This window comes from Brassica napus, chromosome C4 (genome assembly GCF_020379485.1).
Source record: "Brassica napus cultivar Da-Ae chromosome C4, Da-Ae, whole genome shotgun sequence".
Taxonomy (NCBI): Eukaryota; Viridiplantae; Streptophyta; class Magnoliopsida; order Brassicales; family Brassicaceae; genus Brassica; species Brassica napus.
The window spans coordinates 42,213,489-42,235,723 of record NC_063447.1 but is presented as its reverse complement, the minus strand read 5'-3'; the positions used below and the strand labels follow the sequence as shown (position 1 = coordinate 42,235,723).

The window sequence follows — 22,235 nt, the reverse complement described above, 5'->3', positions numbered from 1 at the left end:
CAAATCATATAATGTTCTACTTTATTTTTCCATTTATATATGTTTGTTGGTCGAGTTAAAGGCCATATAGTTATCTTGTGTAAATGAAAAAATAAATAAAATGTTACATGATAACAATAAATGGAGTTACAGCCATATATTATCCTTGAGATTGAATTTAGATAGATAGATAAGCTTTATAGTAAGCCCAAAAATGTTCTCAGGCCCCTGAATATACTTTTATTTACAATACTGTTCTAGGTTTTTGCACTCAGCTATACCTTCTCGACGCTGTGTTTTTTTTTTGTAGTAGTAGTGAGGAAAATAAAGAACTAACTTCGATGGGTTTGAGGAAAGTTTGAAACTCAAAAATGGTATTGGCGTTCAATGATTTCGCCATTAATTATAATGTTGGAGCAGGATCAGAAGACTGGTGATAGAGGAATTGGTGCCTAGAAAGCGAATATTTCTGATGGCAAAAAGATAGCTTGGTCTTTTGTCCTCTCTCGTACCTAAAAGAATGGCCAAGATGCCTCTAGGGCTTGACGGAGACGTTACTATCAGTTCGTTTCTCACCTCTTTGATTTCATATCTGCTTTTGAATTTTAGTTTCAAGCTTGTTTACAATAAGACACAAAAGTCCATTTAGTAAATGTGACAAACATAATTCGTTTAGTCTCTGAATCCTAGAGAAAGTTATCTCTTCTTTGTAATTTCGATTTTAGTGGAATTTTGCTTCTGTTTTGAGGGATTCTCATCTGGATTTTTTGTTATGTTTAGTGTCTCAGCTATTTTTTTTTGGGTGTGTAAATGTTAAGATAACTCAGCTTTCTTGTTTTCTTGTCTTTTCCTTAGTCTGTTGTTTTCAATCTCATTCCATGAATTGGCTGAATCTTTCTGTGTTTTACTTGATATTTCTTTTTAGAGAGTCCGTAAATCTGTGCTTCCTTATTAGACTTAGGAAAGAGGATTAAGCAAAGTGGATCTGATTTAAAGAATTGATTTGTTCGATAACTGATTGTTTCAGTGCAGCTCAACTGCTAAATCATCTGAAGTTTATAGCTGAGTGAGTCATTTTCGATGAAATGATGGAAGTTCACTTAATCTCGATGGCGAGTTCAAAGAAGGGTAAAGAAGATCACTTCAGTGGTACTCGGAACAAGCAGCGAATGGAAGCTAATACCGGATGTTACTGAAATTTACCGCAAGTGGAGTTTTGCACGGTGGTTTTGGTGCCTAAAATCAGATGTAGATTGCCGGTGATGAACTGCGAAGGTGTGACGGAGGTGACCGAGATTCCGATGAAAGTGCTTTGTGGAGACGAATCATTTCCGTCTCATCTCTGGAGCTTCCATATGCCTACACGTGTTCACCCGCCCTTATATTTATTGGGTTTAAACAATATAGTGGGCTTCGACAATCATTTGTAATGGACTTTCGGCTTTGAATAAACTACGTGTTGGACTGGAAATGTTTTCTGAAAAACTGAAGTAAAAAGTCGATGGACATTCAAATCAGGGCAAATCTCCAAAATATCACTTTTCAAAGTTTATATCACAAAAATAGCACTCAAAAACTAAAATGACCAAATAGCACCTTTCTAAGTTTATCCTTTGAAAATTTTAATTTTTTTACTTTTCAAAATTTGAAATCTTATCCCCAAAACCTCATTTCTCAACTCTAAACCCTAAACCCTAAACTCTAAACCCTAAACCATAAACCATAAACCATAAATCATAAACCCTAAACCCTAAACTCTAAACCCTAAACCCTAAACCCTAAACCCTAAAATCTAAACCCTAAACCCTAAACTCTAAACCCTAAACCCTAAACCCTAAACCCTAAACCCTAAACCCCACCTTTTAACCCTAAACCCTAAGTTTGTGACTTTTGATAAAACATTAAGTGCTATTTTTGTGACTTTTGACCTTGAGTGTTAGTTTGGGAACATAAACTTGATTTAGTGTTATTTTTGTCTTTGGCTTCACCAAGAGAAAGGAACATATTTTTATTATATAAGATATACGTCAAAATAATGTTTCAATAGCCAAAATTTATACAGTTAATTATAAGTAAATTATAGAAAATTAGCATAAAAGATTTTTGATACGACGAATGACGGCAAAGACGAGGTATGATAAGTCCAAGTTATTCCTAGAATAGAAACTAAGAAAACAAATAAAACACTAAGAAATAGTCAATATATATACTGTAAAACTTTATGTATACTTAATTACTTTTATAAATATTTTTTTATCAATGTATAATCAATTAACCATTATGCAAATTCAAATAAGATATATTTTATAGTGAAAAACAAAAAATAATGAAACTAACAAAACCTATTTAACGTATTTATTATGACTATCTAAATTTGTTTTATGTTGTGTTAATCTACTTAATAATGTGTTTAGTTTGGCTCAGTCAATAAAAAATGAGATTTAAAATGAAATTCAAACACAATTTAATGTTTTAAATGGTCCAAATGTAAGTTGGTGCTTTTAATGGCCAAAATTTTAAAAGTTTAGAGTTTCATGACTATTTTCTTCTCCTTTTTCAAACCAAAACGAACAAAACATGTCGATTCTTATAACAAAACACTTAGATCTGTTATAAAAGAAGAGACATAGGAGAAGACTACGCCAGAAGATTCCTAAGAAAACTTCTCTGGAAGTCTTACAAATCTGTCTTAGATCTGAAAAACCCACATATACAAAAACATTCAAAACAAATATTTTTTTTTATAAATAAAGTAAAAACTTAAAACAACCAAAAGAATTTTCAAAAGGTAAGAACTTTAAGAAACAAGAGGTTACCAAATGAAAAAAAAAATATGATTTATAGATCTTTCTATAAAAGAGTGGAAGATGAGAACAATGTAATGAAAAACCTGTAAAACAAAATGAATCAGTGAGAAGACATGAGATAACAATAAATTGATATAAAGTTTGGTGCTTTTAAGTTCAGAGAGATTAAAGAGAGGTTAGATAATTTTAGAATGAGAAATATTATATTTTTGTTGCAGCCATTTGAGAGGAAGAGAGAAAATGTGTAAATTTTCTTTATATAGGGAGACAAAAATTCACATAAGGTTAAATAGTTTCGATTCAAAAGAATGTCAAGTAAGTCTTCTGATAAAAGATTTCATAGAAGACTTACTTGAAAATCTTCTAGAAAGAAGTCTTCTAGTGCATTACTTGTTGAAAGACTTAAGTCACCTAAACTGTGAACCCTAAGAATACATATAATACTACAACATATGTTACCAAAACCTTAATCAAAGAATACCATGACATACTACAGTCACTCATCTGTGTTGAAAACAATTCAACTTTACTAAATCTTAATTTATATAATTTACAAATGTTTATAATTACATGATTTAAAATTTTCCCCCATCAAAATATTTTTTTATAAAATTTATAAATTATTTTTAAGATCTATTATATGAGAAGACTTTTTGGAAGTCTTTTAGAAGATTTACAAAACCTCAGAAGACTTAAAAACCTTAGAAGACGAAGTTACAGAGTTATATTCGTAAAAAAATGAGTTCTGCTTTTTTGTTTGTAAAAATGAGATATTTGTATTTTCACTAGGCTTTTGGGTTAATTTTGCATTTGATTCAAGTTTGAGTATACTTTTGGGGTTAAAATTAAGTTTTGAGTCATATTTGGCAAATGTTTTTACATTTTAATAATATTTTTTAAATGATCAAACTTCTAATTTATATTTTATAATAGTATATAACACTGAATAAACTATTTTATTTGTCATATAGAGTAAATGCATTATATTTATGTTATGCATTCTAATTTATAGGTATTATTATGATCAACACTATTATTATTTTAATGTATATAATTTATTTATTTTTGTTTAGAAACATATAATGGTTTAGATTAGTAAAAAAAATTAAATTTATGATTGATGGAATTAGCTTTTTAATGGGTATTAGATGCAATGAATTAAATTAATGGGTAGACATAGTTTAAGCCCAAAAACTAAAGCCGAAATTGCCATTATGAAAATTAATTTCCTTTGTAAATTAGGGGTTTTCTACTTAAATAGTATAGATATCTTTAGGGTAGAACTTATTTTCATTGGTATAATCTGTACGTAATCACATATGAAGAGAAGATTATTTATATAGTATTTCGTTTAATATATTCGATTAAAGTCTAACATGATTTAGGGCAAGTATGAACCAATTGTCCATCATCACTTAATAAAAAGATTGGAAGTTTCAAGTTTCCATAACTATAATATATAGTTATATATGTTTGATTTTTTTGAAAACAAAATATACTAGGTGATACCCGCGCCCTGCACGGAGTGAATGGATTAAAAAAGATTATAACTTTTAATCTTCAGAAATTAGAAATGTAAAAGCCATAGTCACAAAATTACATGTTATATAATGAGTTGAGACCCACCATAAGTATTTTGCTTGCGAGATCGAATTTGTAATGAAGGTTTGGGAAAAGGAATGTGATGAGTAGATGTGCTCAAAACATCCTATTTATATATACGATGAGGAATGATTAGATTTTAAATGATAAAATCGTATGTGATTAATTATATAAAACATTCACAAATTCATTAACCAAAACTTGCGCTCCAAGATTATCGCCCAAATTACCTTAACAGACCATATACCCTATTGATCACGTAATTTGATGTAAATAAAAAGTTTTCATTCTTAAACTTATTTTACATACAGCCACGGATCACGTAAATTCAGTAGTGGAAAAAAAAATAATTTAAAGATTTGATAAAGTTAAGGACACAAGGATTCAATTGATGTGACTCGTTTAAAACGTATATAATGAATCGACCACAACTCTTTTAAGAAGAATATAGTATTTTTTTGTCAACATTAAAAAGAATATAGTATAATCCGATAAAAATGTAAAGATTTGATAATGACTTGTGCATGATGAGATAATGTATGAAAATATTTATGTTATATAATAATAAATATGTGTGATATAATTTAATTTTACAATACAGTATAATTTTCTTAAAAATTATAATACATGTACAGTAAAACTTCTATAAATTAATAATCGAAAAATTAATAATCTTTATAAATTAATAAATTTTCTCGGTCCCAATTTAGGCCGGTTCAAAATTTGACACAAATCGATAAAATAATAATTTTTTAGAAAATCAAATTCTATGTAAATATATGGTTCCAATAAAATTATATAATATGAATACATATTTTATATAAGTAAGAACCTATTATTATATTATTTGTTTTATATTAACAATGGAATTATCTTTATATTTTCTTAACACTTAATATATTTTTGATGAAATTTAGTAATATTATATTTAAAACCACATTTAAGTTCTATATAATATATAATATATAAACAAAATAATATAATAAAATTAATATAAATGTCAAATTTCAAAAAATAACAATTAATGTCTATACACTAAAATCAAATATTTTTCCTATCTTAGAATAAATATATCATAAAATAAAAAATCTAAATAAGAAATTTTTTGTAAATTAATATCTCTATAAATTAATAAAATTTCAAATTCCTAATTTACTTATGATAAAGATACAGTGGTATCATGCCTCATTCTTAATTAATAATTAGTATTCAATGTGTCATATATATTCCTTAAGGAATATACAAAATTATAGGATGTTCAAATTAAAAGTCCATATATGGCAATGCTAATTTTCGTCTCATTCTTGCTCATAAATTAATCACTATAATTTAGGCAAAATGTATTTATGAAAATTGGGTATGAAATATTACCAAATGGCCAATAGTTTTCCAAAGTTATATACGTGAAGATTTAATATACCATTTACATATATGATTGGGCCAACCTTTAATTTAAATTGATATAAAGAACTCTTATGATTTATAGTACGGCCATATCAATTATATAATATAATTATTTTGTATATATTTATATACATAATATAATTATTTTTTTGTAATTGTAAAATCATAATAAATGAGCGTTAAAAAAAATATAATTATTTTTATAGACAATTTGATCATATCAACTATATAATATTAATGTTTTGCATATATATTTATATAACTATTATATAATTATTTTTTTTGCTATATTGTACGACTATATCAACTATATAATATAATTATTTTGTATATATTTATAAAAATATATAACTACATAATTTAGTTTATATCAAGGCGGCTTATATGGACATTGTAAACATGTTCTATCTAAGTTTAATATACAAACATAATATACAAACATAACCATGATAAAAAAATCGTTGATGCAATTAATGATTACAAATTTGTAATAAGGTAGGTTTATAACAATGGCAATACATGTAATTATTCTAGTAAAAAAAGAACTTTTAGTTAAAGGATGTGAGAAGAGCTCTTGTGATGACATGTAGGAAATTACATTTTGGTTAATAACACATGACTGCAAGGTTAATTTATAGGAATGCTCCTCTTTTAATATAAAAGGGATGCGCGATTTTAATTAATAGCTCAAAATATAAAGTTGACAGAATAAAAACATATGTTTCTCTCCTTTTCCTCTGTTCTCTCTCTTCAATTTTTCACAGAGGAAAAGTGATGAGAAAACACCTAGGCCGGTGATTCCGACGACTCTCCGCTTATTGTTGGCCCTCCCTTCCGGCGTCGCATCTTCTTCATGGTGGTCGGCCGGTTTTTGGCTCCGAAGCACATCAGCTCCTTCGATGTTTCGTCAGCTCTTGGTTCTTCGTCTCGCCTTTCCATGTGGTGTTGACGATGGTTTTCTCCCGAGTTTCTCCAGAGTTTCTCCCGGTTTGTCTGATTTCTACTTCTTCATGCTTCCTTTGTTTCAATCGATTCGATGTTCGTTGGTTTGAGATCGATGCTTCTCTCGATTGGAACTTCATCAAAGAAGCGAGAGATCCTTTGGCTTTAGCTCTATCTCGTGAGGTTAACGATTTTCATGGATTTATTCAATCGACTTCAGCTGATTAATTCCCTTGTTTGATCAGAAGTCTCACGCTCAAGTCTAAGGCGTTGTAAATGGTGGCGCTTCCAATTACTGTTATTGTGTCCGGCGAGGTTCTTTGAACGGGATTCTGTTCCGGTTTATTTCCGGTGGATCAGTCGATTAGACCTTCGCTGGAGTCGATCTGTTGGCTGAAGTTCTGTGGTGACTCGCATGGTGGACATGTGTTCCTGTCACCCCAAATGTTAACAAGTGGAGTTCGAGTCAGTCACGTTCTTCTTTAAAGTTTTTTTAATTGTTTGGGCTAGTTGGACTTCGGGCTTTGTTTAGGTTCTTTTTTTTTTTCTGTACTTTTGAGCTTTTAAAAAATAAAAAATAAAGTTGACAGAAAGATATAACTCAGAATTTCTTCATTTATTTTAAATGAAATTTCTGTTCATTTTTCTTGATTGTTTTCTTTGTTAATTATTATGTTTACCGACCCACTTGCTCAGACACATCACATGGCTATTCAATTAACTAGACACGTTCCTAATATCTAGAGTTAAACCATTATTGATTTAAGTGCACACAAAACCAATAAAACAAAGCAAAACAATTAATCTACATATAATAAATTTGAATCTATATGATAGATCTCGATGTTTTATCACTCTTTATATATATATTCACCATGCAGATCTCAACGCCTTATTGCTAGGACCAGAAGAAGAACTCAGAATTTCTTCATTTATTTAGATGAATCTCTATTCATTTTTCTTGATTTTTTCTTTGTTAATTATTATGTTTACCGACCCACTTGCTCAGACACATCCTTTTTTATTATTTAATGAGCATTTTAAACAATTAACTTTATCACCATGTGTGATTAACAAAAATGTCATTTCCTATGTGTCATTATGAGAATCATTCTCGCCCTCTATTGTCTAGACTAATTACATATAATACCATTTCTCATTAAATTTAATAATATGAAGAGATTATATTACTATACTATATGAGTTGTGATTGCATTACTAAAAACGTAGACAATACCCGAGATAACCATTGCGTGAAAACATAAGTAAGCTAAATTTCGTTCTTCTATTGGTCAAAGCGAGACGTAACCGATGGTTATGCCTACAACATTATCTCTCTTTGATCAGTGAGAAGAAGCCTTGCATATATAACATGAAACATTTCAAGGTATAGTTACTCACTTCAATGGATTTTAATAATTATCGAACAAAACATATATAGCCACAAAATGAATGGCAAAATATAGTTATTTATATTTTTAGCATAATATTAGTGGATTGAGCGATGTGTATGCTTCATTATTTTACAAATTTTTAGTATAATATTAGTGGATTCTTCGATGTGTATGATGTATTATTTCATAGAAGCTATCATACATAATTTTTTTAATAAAAATTGTTGGGATTTTGACTATATATATACGATTCATGTTTTATAAGATTCATGTTCTTTACGATTCATAAATAAAACATGACCTTTTTTGGGACTGAAAAAATATAAACGATTCAGAATTACGTTCTTCTATAAAACTTCCTTATGTGACATTTATTTTGATTAATATTTTTGGATTATTATGGGATACATGAAATTTATTTTGGGAATTTATTTTAATAGCATCAATATAAACATTTTTATATTGTAAAATCAAAATGTTGTCTATAAAAAATCTATTGAATATCTTGCGTGATTGTAAAATACATTCGAAAAGGAATTTCATATTAAATTTTTTCAATCCCTTAAATTTTGCAACAAGACTTTTTGATTTTGAAATTATATTAAATGGTAACAGACATTAAATTTGGTAATTTATATCTTTCATCTCTGATTAAGTTTAAAGTCACCGTTGGTTGCTTGAGAAATGTTATTTGCTGGGTTTGAAATCTTGTTAGAGTTACCAGCGGTGCAAGTTAGCAATTGGAATTTTTGACCCGCGCAAAGCATCCTTTCCAACTCAGCCTTCTCCAATCGTCTGCTCTTGTTTTTGGCAGAAACAGTTTGTTCTATATATAACCAAAGAGTATAAGATACAAATTAATTTGTGGTCCCAGAAAAAAAGATTGTCAAATAATGATGGATGCTCTGTCCAACCGACTGTTTGATCACAGTCGAACAACACAGTAAGAGAAGGTTGGGGGTTGTAACAATTGTACCTCCGTCAATTGATCTGGCTGAACCTAGTAGTGTTGATCCTACAGATTGGACGTTCACAATCTCTGATTGAGTAACCTCTGGGCTTCCAAATTCCGCATTTTTACGTTTTTGAATCAATTTGAGACGCCTTTCTGTTCTTGCATCTTTTGTGATGTTGTTACTCGAATTTGTTATGTCATGTAGAGCATCAGGAAGACGGTCTCCACTTATGTTTGTCTCTGCAGTATCATAGAATTTCAGATATTATAGTGCAAAATACATAATTTCAACTGCCAATTATATTAAGTAACAGTGTACCTTGCTTTCTTCTCTTCGCATGCGTAGCCACATCTGTGTTTCCCCCCCTTTTCTTCTTAGTAGTTTTGTTCATATCGAGTGAATTGCTTTCGGTTCTTCCAGAGCTCAAAGGTTCTCCTGTACTTTCAGTATTAGGCAAGGGTAACAATAGAGCTTGTATATGGTGCATCGTACTCAATAATATTTTTTTATGGATTTTTAACTAATTGGCGTGGGTCTGCAATGGAAAGTCCAATCAATTAGTAGATATGCTCAGGAAACTCCGCACCTTAGTCAATACAATGCTTACTATGCATTGTGTTTTATTTTATAGTATAATAAATGGAAAGGATGCTTATAATTAATAGTTATAATTTAGATACAATAAAATATATTCTTGAGTAAATGGAGAATACTATTCAGTCACTCTCAAATGTCTTATAAATATATATGAAGGCGCAGATCTCTAATTATATTTCACATATAGTTTCATTAATATGAGGAAAACAGTATTGATTATTAGATAGCCATCGTTTAGATAGCAAGAGAACTGTTTTATTATCTTTTAGTTGAATTATTAATTAGGGCTTTTTCATGACCACGTATGTACTCTACTACTTTTACACATATTCAAGTTAGTGATTTGATCTTTTCCATATAAACAATTTTATATTTATTCGTGAATGAAAATGTATCTATTGAAACAGTTGTAATATTGGATTTGTCTTTCAAATTGGTTATAGGAATAAATGTGTAGAATTTAAATAATAAAGGGATAAAAGGTATAAAAATGTAGAGGCTTCATATTACCAAAGGAAAATTCAAAATGCAAAAACATGAATCAAAGAGAAAAATCCAGAAACTAATAAGTAAGAAATTCAAGAAATAATGCCAAACTTGAAAGCAATAATAATAAAATTCAGAGCGAAGCCTCTACTCATCAACTCGATCCACCAACTTTTCAGCCACTTTTTTCATTCTTCTCCTGCTTGATTTTGATGGTACCCGCAGACCTTGTAACAGAATTCTGATCAAAAGCATCCTCCAAGTTAATGATTGGTGATCGCATCCGCTTAGCCGGTGTCAGATCACCGGTTTTATCCGACTGAGACGATCCGCCATGCAACATCAGGGACCCCTTCATAATAATAAAAAAATACTATCAGTTTTCAATAACTAACTATGTGCATATCTCCAGAGTTGTTTATAAAGTATATAATGTTAATGATACGACCTCAGGTGCATCAGACAAAGCGGAATATGTCCCTCCAAAAGTGTTCTGACTTTCCTAGGATATAGAAAATAGAATTGTATATCATAACAAAAATGAATATTATAAACCATTTTAGAACAACTGAATCCATTGAAACACATACCGTTGGTGATCCAATGGCGTCGAACTCGTTAATCATCCCAATGTTTGACATGATCTTGAGAACTTTGTAAGTGGGATGCTTATATAAATAATTCTTCCTTTTCAATTCCAATCTTGAAAAGAAGAGTTTTCCCAACCAAATCTTGAAGAATCGGTGGCAACATGTCAGGATCCTGTATCTTTTATACAATCACGTAAATCATAATAAGTTTCAATATATCTTTCAATTGATAAAAAAAATTGTTTTCTATAAATTATAGATAACAATAATACCTCATTAGTAACCGGACCAGTCAGCTCAAGACATGGTTTGTGTAGCAGTTGCATGGCAAGATTATCAAACAGCAAGAACTTGGTGTCATTTGTACTGTCAAGTACAACTAGATGCAACTTGTACCTAAGTAAATAAAAAAAATGTTCATATTAATTTTTAAAATATAATGAGCTTTTTCATTCATATATGATATATTTTATTCAACTATATACCTTGGCAATAGTTGTGGATTTTTGTCTTTGCACTTGACACAATAGTAATTATGACCACTAACATTGAACTCGTCTCCGTCTTCAATGTCATTAGGCACTGTCAACACCTTCTTTGCACACACCTTACAACTTAGGTAGTACCAAACATCAAGTCGCGGATTCGTATAATTTTTTGTTAAGCTAAAAATTTTACACTTATATATATATATGTATAAATTAAAATTGAACTATTAAATTGGTAGAAATTTAAATCGGTTTGTATTTATTAATTATTTTTGTCTAACAAATTTAAAATGATTTAATTCACAATTGATGTCGTCATTACTGAAAATCATATATAGAATGATAAGTAAGCTTAGTAAAAGTTAACTAAACATAGTTAAGATTTAAATACATTTTATCTTTTATTTAGGGTTTGTATAAAACAATTGTAAAATTTACAGCCAATTTAAACTTTGTTTAAATTTATAATCACTGAGTTATAATACCAAATTAAACATTTTAATAATAGAAATAAATTTGAATAAAAACTCCAAACATTAAAATAATAATATTCTCAAAACCAGTTCATGAAAATATATTATAAATAACAAAATAAAACAGACGAAACCATACTAAAGACATACTTTTTAAACAAACCATCACCGAAACTTGATGTTTAAATCACGTAAACCACAATGACTTGAATCCTTTTTTCAAACCCCCCCCCCCCCCCCCCTCCAATAATGACTCTCCAAATTTAGAAATTTGGCCTCCTCTCAAGCTTTTTATTCGGGTTCACCGCGAGAAGTTCATCGATATATAGTTCAAGCTTTTTTTTGTTTTTTTGAACTTTAGTTCAAGCTTTTTTTGAATAACAAAATTACTTTCATTTGAATAATGATATATAAATTTTTTTAATTTTCTGAGAAACATTTTTCTCGTCTGGACGTCTTTAAATACACCAAAATACAAACTAGAAGTACGTATACATTATATGCTTACAGTTGCGAGTTCCCATTTATGTTTATATGTTCTTCATTAAACGTAACCATTGTCTTAATCCCCTTAATATTAAAGTAGAAACATTTTTTGAGACTAACCTTATATATTCATGTGTTAGTAACAAGAATACCATTTCCTATGTGGCAACACCATATTTCTTCTCAGCCCTTTTAAGTAAAACTCAATTCATTATTAGATTTATTACATTCTTTACCATTATTCATTAATTGTAGCTTAGCATAATGTTTTAATAGTATGATTTGGTAACGTGCACTCTCAATGTAGACAAATGAATTAACCGGTTATTTGGTAATGTATTTTATATCATTTAGAACCTATTGACATTTATTATATCATTACTACTATACTCGAATGTTGTTTACACTATATCAAATGAGATTATAATTTAAAATCGGTTTACTGTATTTTTCTTAATGAAGATTATAATTTGAAATCGGTTTAATGTATATTTACAGTGAAGATTGGTCATGTACCATAAAAATATAAACTCTTATAAAGGTTAAAATTAAAGCTCGACATTAAAACTATATTTTGTTACCATATATTTTTATTTTTATTTTTATTATTGGATGTTTAAATAAAAATTATTTTTAGAATTTTAACCTTTTATTTAGTTAAGATAACACGTTATTTTATATACTTATGTATACAGTGTACATTATTTTATATAATAAGTTAACACATTATTAACATATCTTTCTATAATGATATAAAAAATAGTGTACGTATGAATTCTTGTACATATGGATAATAAAAAATTTGTGTACATCGATTGTCATTGTCATGTACATATAAATATACAAGAATCGTCGTACCTATGGCTAATATTTAAAAGATAATAATGTATTTCATGGTTTTAGCTTTTCATTTTAAGATTGGATTGGATTTGCATACTAATCTTCATAAAGTAGGGGTTATATTGCATACTTAGAACTGTGGACCCTAAGTGAAAAGCAGTTGTGCAAATTTGCAATTTTTAGGGCCAAATTACAGACAGACAAAAGTTAAAGGACCAGTCGTGCAAATATAAGAAACTTGGTTTAGGAATCGATCCCTTTGAGGTTCGACAGATCGGATCGACCCCGGTTTGGTTTGTCGACGTTTGGAGAGGAGGAGAGGTCAGGGAGGAAGGCACGACAGAGCTTGACGAGCCAACGATTTGAAGACGCAGAGGAAGACGAGATGGCACGGAGAGTTACGACCCGGTGACGACCGATTTCAGACTCGCCGCGAAGGAGGAGATCGGAAACGGAGCCAGAGATTGAGCCTGCGGCGGAACTTCATCAGATTTCTCTATCTACTTTCATATAAGGCACAAACTGAGATTGAGACGAAGACGATTCCCGATCGATTTCTAATCTTGTTTTCGCGGCGGTGCTTTTCGGAGGATGAAGGTCAAGAAGAAGAAGAAGAAGAAGGTGATTTGGCCCTAAGCTATGGTGTTTGTGGGAGAAGAAGATGACTTATGGTGAATGAAAAAAAGAAGAAAGTAAAAAGTCAGAAAGTTAATAAAAGTAATTAACACAAAAAGAAACAAAAAAGTAACTGAAATCTTTTTGTAGTTGCGTTTAGTTAGGGAAAAGTAAGTAAAAGTTGCTCAAAACTACCCTAGGAGCAACAAGTGACTTATGGTGTAATTAAAAGTCACAAAGTGACCCTGAATGTAAACAACTCCTTTTAGAGATGGAGAGAGGAGGATAATCAAGAGAAAGAACCAGAAGATGGTGGATGGGCTGCTGCCTCAGGGACTTGATTACTACGCCAAAAAAACCTACCATAAAAGCAAGAAAAAAGAAAAAGGGAACCATCTTCACCTAGAGCAATTGGTGAACGAAGAGTCAAATGGGTGGCTACATTTATAATAAGATCAAAAGGAAGGTTTAATTCAATTTATTTTGCGATAGTGATGTTCTTCTTAGTAATCTTTTCTGTTTTCTTGATATTACATCAACTACTTTGAAGACGATATTGGAGGTTATTTGGCGTTATTACCCAGTAGGGTTCGGATTATTTGCGTTATCTTCTAACAATTAATAAGCAGGTAACTTCACAAAATTTTCTTTCTTCACTATTTTAGTAAATTTATGAAATATTTACAATGAGAGACTTATGAACATGAACTATTTATAGCTTTTTGAAGATCTATGTCAATAGTCATGACTTTTCAGATTTAAAGTAGTTATTTTAAGATAACACTTTTACAATATATTTTGACACTCTAATGCATTATGAAAATCATTTTAAAACATATACAAGTTTAACACATTATTAGAATGAAAAGACACGTTAATTATAAACATTGCACAATTAAATTGACAATATTTATAAAAAGACACATATTAAGATATTTCAGTTTAGAAAAAAATTAATTTGTCTTTTATAATAAAAAGACACAACTCTTTACACTAATAAATTTTAAATAATGAAAAATAAATGTAAAATATATTTTTATGATGAAAAGACACATCTAAACATTATTTATAATCCTTTTCTAATAGTTACATGTTAGAAAGACACAAACAATCTCAGTTTTTTTATGAAAAGACACAATTTTAACATTAATTAAGATGCATATTATTAATTTATTTTTTATTATGAAAAATAAAAATATTAAAACTAATATATTTTAGAGAATGAAAACATACAATCTTTAGATGTAAGAATATATTCTTATGATGAAAAAGACACATATAAGAATATATTCTTATGATGAAAAAGACACATCTTAACATTTTTATACAACGTTTTTCAATAGTTTGATGTCGGCAAAACAAACCTAATCTTTGTTTTTTATGAAGAAACAACTTTTAACATTAATTACGATTCCTATTATTAATTTATTTTTATAGTGAAAAGATACAACTCTTAAAACTTATATATTTTAGAGAATGAAAACATAATTCTTTAGATGTAAAAATATATTCTTATAATGAAAAGACAAATCTAAACATTTTACACAATGTTTTCTAATAGTTTCATGTTGAGAAAACAAAACTAATATCAGTTTTTCAACCCTTAAAGTATTTTTATATTATTATACTGTAATTGTAAATATGTAAACTAAGTGTTATCTTGCATATCCTCTCTAAAATTTATAAAAGAAATGAGTTTTGAAACGGTTATTGTGTTTTTTTGTTAATCTGATCTGACATGAAACTGAGAAAAAGAAGAACAAAATGTTTTTTTAAGTACCTTATTTATAACAAAAAGGTTGTTCCATAAACATGTTTATTATACAAAGACAGATTTTTTAACGTGTCTGCATCCACTTTTTGTAGCATTCATGACTTAGAGAGAGAAAAACGGAGAGAGAGGGACAGTAAAGAGCAAAGAGAGTAACAAGGGTACCATGTTGATTTCTAAACATGAGTTCTTTACAAGGTGATTTATCTTTGCTCCTTAAATAAATGAATGCAATACTACATGCTTCTAAACGCAATCATAATATGAAAATGAAGCAATACTAGATGATTTTGCCTCTGAAGAACGTACAAAATCTTGAATGCTTGGAATTGTATTTGAAGAGTCTTTAGCTCCTTCAGCTCTGTTCAGAAATTTGGTTATGCATGTGGTTCTTTAATCATTGTGATCAGGTCCTTGTAGTATATTCCAAAATTCTAGCAAGTCGAATGTACTAGCATATTTTCTATCCCCCAAAGCAGTGCTTCTAATTCTGAATCTAAAGCTGAATCATGGTGTCTTAGGTTCTTTGTCCTCATTAACTGGTTTTATTCAGAGATGTCTATCCATACCCAACCGCAACCATTGAATTTAGAGGTAGTAGTCCATGATCCATCTACCAAATATATGTTCTCCAATCATGTGGCTTGTGATTCAGAGTTACTTACTAGTTGTGATGTTGTAGGAACAATCACATTTTCTGAGAACCAAGATTGGCACTTTCCCACTGTGTGTCTGATTAGTTCGTGGAGGTACAGTCTATCCCTCTGAATAATTTATCGTTTTCAACTTTTTTAAGAATATCAATTATCCAAAGATACAGATCTCTATCTAGTTTTGGGTCATTAAAACTGTTTTCTCCAAAAAAATATAGTCCATGTTGCATAAACACTTGATAGCGGGAAAATATTCGGGATAGATGGAGTTGCAGGTAGCACATGTCTGTTAGGTCGGTGGGCACTCAAAGATGACATGAGTTACTGACTCCTTAGGGTCCCCACATTGAGAACAATGATTTTCGCATCATATATGGCAACATATCAGATTCCTTGTTACCGCTATATGGCTAGTAATAAGCTATTAAATAATATAACATATCTTATGTAGAACCGTTATTCTCTAGGCAAAGGCTTGTAACACGGTGATACTGGACTCCATTAGACATGTTATGTTCCATCTTTAGGATATTCCGTGCCACCCCACCCAAACTTAACCGCATATTGACCATTTTTCTCAAGCTCCAACAAAACGTTTCTCGATAAGTGGTTTGACTTATGGACAAATTATGAGTCAGTGGCATATCATCTTAAAAACAAAATTTTTAAGCATCTCGACGTCCCATTCCTTCAATTCTCCTTTGATAAGGCCGCTGACAATTAATCTCAGATGTACCACCGGGACATTACGCCGTGCTAGTCTAGCTGGTGTTGTAGGAATCCAACGATCCTCCCACATATTAACTTCATATCCTGAATGAACTTTTGTCGAATCCCACATTGGAGATTTTTGTCTTCCACGGTTTGTATTTATTGTTGAATGCTCGTCAGTCTGTTCGCGATATCCATGTCTACTCACTTTTTTGCCGACTTCTCAGTGCCCTCTCTGTGTGCCTCTCTTATTACTTTTGTATTCTCCTGTTCCTGGATACAATTTGACTTTTCTACGGCCAAATCTCAATTTGTGGAAAGCCTTTGATGGCTTCCTTATGAAAACATCCAGCAATAATAAATGTCAAGCCGCTGAAATACTAGATACATAGGAAGGATTATATGTAGAACTTACTCGAAATGGCGAACTAAGTTTGTAGTATTTTCCCCGCAAAATACGAGCTAATAGAAAATCTGGAAACTGTACCAATCGCATAATTGTTTTGCCAGGAGCGTCAGATTAAACTCAGGGATCATACAGAATCTAATTCCACTCTCTTTTTTTGGTAGAAAACATTTTTCTCATTTAAGATGGATTCGAGCTAGTTTTGCAAGGATCTTCTTCCTGGCTGATGCTCTCATGCCTTTGTTGTAGTGTTTGTGATCTTTCAAGTTACACGATATGCAATTATTCAAGATGATTATAAGCTTTTGTTATAGGATTTCTTTTGATATGTTGTTATGATGTGTATTGTCCATCTATATTTTGCTTATTCAAATTTTCAGTATTTGAGTTTGTTCAGTCTTTATTGGTTTTGATGTATTCTTCTTGACCTTGTGGATTAAACTCTTCTAAATTTTTAATGAAAGTATGGTTTGAAAAAAATGATGGATTCGAGCTCCTAAATATGGAATGACACTCACAAGGAAACAAGAAAGAAGCTAATATATAACGAAGTCGAAAAACTATAATATGTTATAAAAAGAACTGGAATTTTATTATATCGCGGGAATTTAAATAAGGGCAAAATTTATACCCGTAGAATTTATAACACTGATAGAAAGATTATTATAGAGAGAAGAGAAGAGTGAATGATGATTTTACAAATGATCGAAATCGATCATATATATAGAAAATAAATTTACTGTGCAAATAGTGCAGCGGGTCCCACATCTTTTTATATTTTCAACGAAAACGGTGGCTGCTGCTTTCTTTGACTTTCGTAACACTCCCCCTTGGGGGCCGGTGTCACTATCCATTCTCGCTTAACGTCTTTGTTGCCTCGTTAAAAACCTTTCCAGGGAAAGCCAATGGGAAAAACTATAGTAAGGTAAAAAGAGTACAACTACGTAAGCTCCCCCTCGAATGAACAGTCATAGATCCTTCTGATGACGCATTCCAATGTTGTGGATGTGTTTTCTGAATACCGAGGTAGGGAGTGATTTTGTGAAGAGGTCGGCTGCATTGTCGCATGATCGAACATATCTTACTTCAATCTCTTTATTCTTCTCGAGCTCTTGAGTGTATGAGAAGAACTTCGGAGGTATATGTTTGGTTCTATCGCTTTTGATATATCCTTCCTTCGTTTGAGCAACACATGCCGCGTTATCTTCATATAGAATAGTTGGCTCCGTATTTTCGCCAATCCCGCTGCTTGAACAGATGTGTCGGCTCATTGATCTCAGCCATACACATTCTCTACTTGCTTCATGGAGTGCAATGATCTCAGCATGATTTGAAGAAGTAGCCACGAGCGTTTGTTTCTGGAAACGCCAAGATATAGCAGTGCCTCCGATCGTAAAAACGTATCCTGTTTGCGATCGGGCTTTGTGTGGATCTGAAAGATATCCTGCATCTGCAAAACCAACCATTTGACCTTTTGAACTTTTAGGATAAAACAAGCCTAAATCAATGGTCCCTTGGAGGTAACGAAAAACATGTTTAATCCCATTCCAATGTCTTCGAGTTGGAGATGAGCTGAATCTTGCCAAAAGATTCACAGCAAATGATATATCAGGCCGTGTACAATTTGCAAGGTACATCAGCGCTCCAATTGCACTTAGATATGGTACTTCCGGACCAAGTATCTCTTCTTTCTCCTCAGGTGGTCGAAATGGATCACTTTCAATGTTAAGTGATCTGACGACCATCGGAGTACTAAGGGGATTGATTTATCCATGTTAAATCGTTTCAACACTCTTTTAGTGTATGTGGATTGATGTACACAAATATACCATTTTGTGAATGTTCTATTTGTAGGCCAAGACAATACTGTGTCTGTCCAAGATCTTTCATCTCAAATTCTCCTTTGAGATAGTCTGATGCCTTTTGTATTTCCTTTTGAGTTCCGATAATGTTAAGATCATCAACATATACCGCGATTATTACAAATCCGGATATTGTTTTCTTGATGAAAACACATGGGCATATAGGATCATTCACATATCCTTCTTTTGTTAAATGATCACTGAGACGATTATACCACATACGTCCAGATTGCTTTAACCCATATAATGATCTTTGCAATTTTATTGCACATAACTCTTTAGGTTTGGAACTTAATGCTTCTGGCATTTTAAATCCATCAGGAACTTTCATGTAGATATCAGTATCTAATGATCCATATAGATAAGCTGTAACAACATCCATGAGACGCATCTCTAGATTTTTATCAGCTGCTAGACTCATCAGGAATCTAAATGTAATGGCATCCATAACTGGAGAATACGTTTCTTCATAATCGATTCCAGGTCTTTGAGAAAAACCTTGAGCCACTAGACGAGCTTTGTATCTCGTAATCTCATTTTTCTCATTTCGCTTTCGAACGAAAACCCATTTGTACCCAACTGGTCTCACATCTGCAGGTGTGAGCACAATAGATCCAAATACTTTTCGTTTATTAAGCGAATCAAGTTCAGCTTGTATTGCATTTTTCCATTGTTCCCAATCATGTCTCTTTTGACATTCATAGACAGATTTTGGTTCTGGATCATCGATTTCTTCATTTATTTCACTTGACACAATATATGAGAAAGCATCATCAAGGTCATTTTGTTCATTTCTATTCCATATCCTTTTATTATGGATGTAATTAATAGAAATCTCATGATTATCTTTCGATTCATGATGCTCTGATTCATGATGCTCTGATTCATGATGCTCTGATTCATCAGAATCCTTATCATTTATTTCTTCCAAAATATTTTCTGCTATTTTGGGTGCATCATATATTTCAGCTTTCTTCTGTTTCCTAGGATTCTTATCCTTAGAACCAACAGGTCTACCACGCTTCAGGCGTGTTTTTGGCTCTCGTGTGTCATCCTCCTTTTCTTGTTCATTTGGCATTTTGATACGAGCAGGAGCATTTGCAGCTGGTATATGAGATTTAGTTACCGTCTTGGTATCTACAAATGCATCAGGTAGCTGGTTAGCTATACTCTGTAAATGCATAATTCGTCAAACTTCTAGTTCTGACTCTTTAGTGGGAGGATCAAGATATAACAATGATGGTACACTCCATTTTATATCACTTCCAACATTTTTGTTTTCTCCCCCTAGAACTGGGAATACATTTTCGTCAAAATGACAATCAGCAAAACGTGCTGTAAAGACGTCACCAGTCTGTGGTTCTAGGTATCTTATAATTGATGGGGAATCAAAACCAACATATATTCCAATCTTCTTTGTGGTCCCATCTTTGTACGTTGTGGTGGTGCTACAGGCACATATACCGCACAACCAAAGATTCTAAAGTGGGAAATGTTTGGTTCTCGACCAAACGCTAACTGTAGTGGGGAATACTTATGGTATGCACTCGGTCTGATCCGAATGAGTGCTTCTGCATGCAAAATGGCATGTCCCCATACAGAGGTTGGAAGTTTTGATCTCATGATCAATGGTCTTGCAATCAATTGCAGACGCTTAATTAAAGATTCAGCCAAACCATTTTGCGTATGAACATGAGCAACCGAATGTTCAACTTCAATTCCCATTACCATACAATAGTCATTGAATGCTTGGGATGTGAATTCACCAGCGTTGTCTAGTCTAACTCTTTTAATAGTATAATCAGGAAACTGTGCTCGCAGTTTGATTATCTGAGTTAGAAATCTCGCAAATGCCACATTTCGAGATGATAATAGACAAACGTGTGACCATCTACTGGATGCGTCAATTAATACCATAAAATAGTGGAATGGTCCACAAGGTGGGTGTATAGGTCCACATATATCGCCTTGAATTCTTTCAAGGAACTTTGGTGATTCTTTATCGATTTTGGTTGGCGATGGCCTTACGATCAATTTTCCTAGAGAACATGCAACACATGTCATTTTATTCCCTTGAGAAATCTCCTGGATTTTCAGTGGATGACCATGTGAACTTTCTATGATTTTACGCATCATTGTAGTTCCTGGGTGGCCAAGGCGATCATGCCATAACGTGAACTCTTCTGGGTTCCGTTCTACTACAAGATTTGATTCGATCTCATCGATATAAGTATGATGTAACCCCGAAGGAAGTTCTGGAAACTTTTCCAATATGTGTTTTCTGCCACATTTCTCAGAAGTTACATACATGTATTTCTTTCCATCCTCAGTTGCAGACTGAGTATCATATCCGTGAAGATATATGTCTTTAAAACTCAACAAATTCCTTTTAGAACTTGGAGAATATAGAGCATTATTTATGGAAAATTTTGTTCCATTCGGTAAAGTAAAGTTTGCTTTACCAGTTCCTTCAATCACGTCTGCAGGACCTGATATTGTATTGACGACAATTCTTGTCGGTTTTATATCAGAGAAATATCTCTTTTGTCTCAGAATAGTGTGCGTTGTTCCACTATCTGGTATGCATATTTCACGAATCCGTTTCTTGGATTTTGCTTCATTAGCATTCTGATCCATTTCTGAAATTGTCATAAATATAATAAAAGAAAACATAAAATTCATTCATATAAGGAAACACATAATAATTATACAATAAGATGACGTTAAAAACATCACTATTTGTTTAAAACATGAAATATAATAATTATACATGGTAATACTGAAAACTATTCAATACTCTTATCATAGGCATTTCGATTCTCTTCAGGAGTAATCTAGTCCAGCTCATTAGCGAAGTCGGAGGATTCAAGGTATGAGGTCCCTTCAACATTTTCCGTGAGGTTCACCTCTTTAGCCTTTCCTTTCGTGGACTCTTGATATAACTTACAGAGATGTGAAGGAGTACGACAGGTACGGGACCAATGTCCTTTACAACCACATCTGTAACACACTGTCTCACGCTTCTGGGTGGTATCCTCTTGAGTTTCTTTACCCTTGGAAATTTGCCCGGGTCTAACCCACTTGTTAGATCCCCTCCATTTGGGATTGTAAGTTTTTCCACGTTTGTTGTTGAAACGGCGGCCATGACCTCGATTTGCCTGGTTTCTCCTTTC

General features: G+C 31.7%; 1 long non-coding RNA gene across 1 annotated transcript; it reads right to left on the bottom strand.

Moving 5' to 3' along the window:
• Positions 1 to 6,038: 6,038 nt before the first annotated feature.
• On the bottom strand, positions 6,039 to 11,937 carry LOC125585520. Its single transcript, XR_007322492.1, has 4 exons — positions 10,616 to 11,937; positions 9,403 to 10,519; positions 9,105 to 9,323; positions 6,039 to 8,954 (listed from the first exon to the last, which is right to left on the bottom strand). It is a non-coding gene; the product is annotated as an uncharacterized LOC125585520 (long non-coding RNA).
• Between the last annotated feature and the right edge of the window lie 10,298 nt (positions 11,938 to 22,235).